We start from the raw sequence: 599 nt of genomic DNA, 5'->3' as shown, positions 1-599 counted from the left end.
AAAAAAAAAAAAAAAAAAAAAAAAAAAAAAAAAAAAAAAAAAAAAAAAAAAAAAAATTGGTACAACACCTTGCTATTTACGTAATTACAAGATAGTCCCCCAATTTGCCATAAATATAATTCCCACCACAAAGTGAAGGCCCACACAAACACAAAATTGCACACAGCGAAGCGATTATTTGATTATTTGATTATATATCATCTGACAGAGAGTGGCACGTGAGCAAGCGTGCTTGGAGGGGCCCATGTAAATAAAAATGAATGGCCATGATTACGCCATGGCATTAGGGGGATCGCAATCATACACCGTTAAAAATATGATTGCATTTCTGCGGTTGAGTGAAGGTGAAGCCAATGCCAAAGAGCGAAAAAAAGAAAAAAAAAAAAAAAAGGTTCAATATGATTATTTACTTATCTCGATTATCATTTATTTTCTTTATTTTTAAATATGATTATTGAAATTAAAATTATTTTTTAATATTTATACTTATCTTAAAATAAATTAATTAATAGAACCATAATATAAAAAATTTCATTTTTTTAAATTTAACCATGCGGGTTAGATTGGGTTCGGTTCGAGTTTTTTTTTTTTTATCAAAC

This window comes from Cucurbita maxima, unplaced genomic scaffold (genome assembly GCF_002738345.1).
Source record: "Cucurbita maxima cultivar Rimu unplaced genomic scaffold, Cmax_1.0 Cma_Scf00038, whole genome shotgun sequence".
NCBI classification, from domain to species: domain Eukaryota; kingdom Viridiplantae; phylum Streptophyta; class Magnoliopsida; order Cucurbitales; family Cucurbitaceae; genus Cucurbita; species Cucurbita maxima.
Note: the sequence above shows the minus strand (reverse complement) of the source record.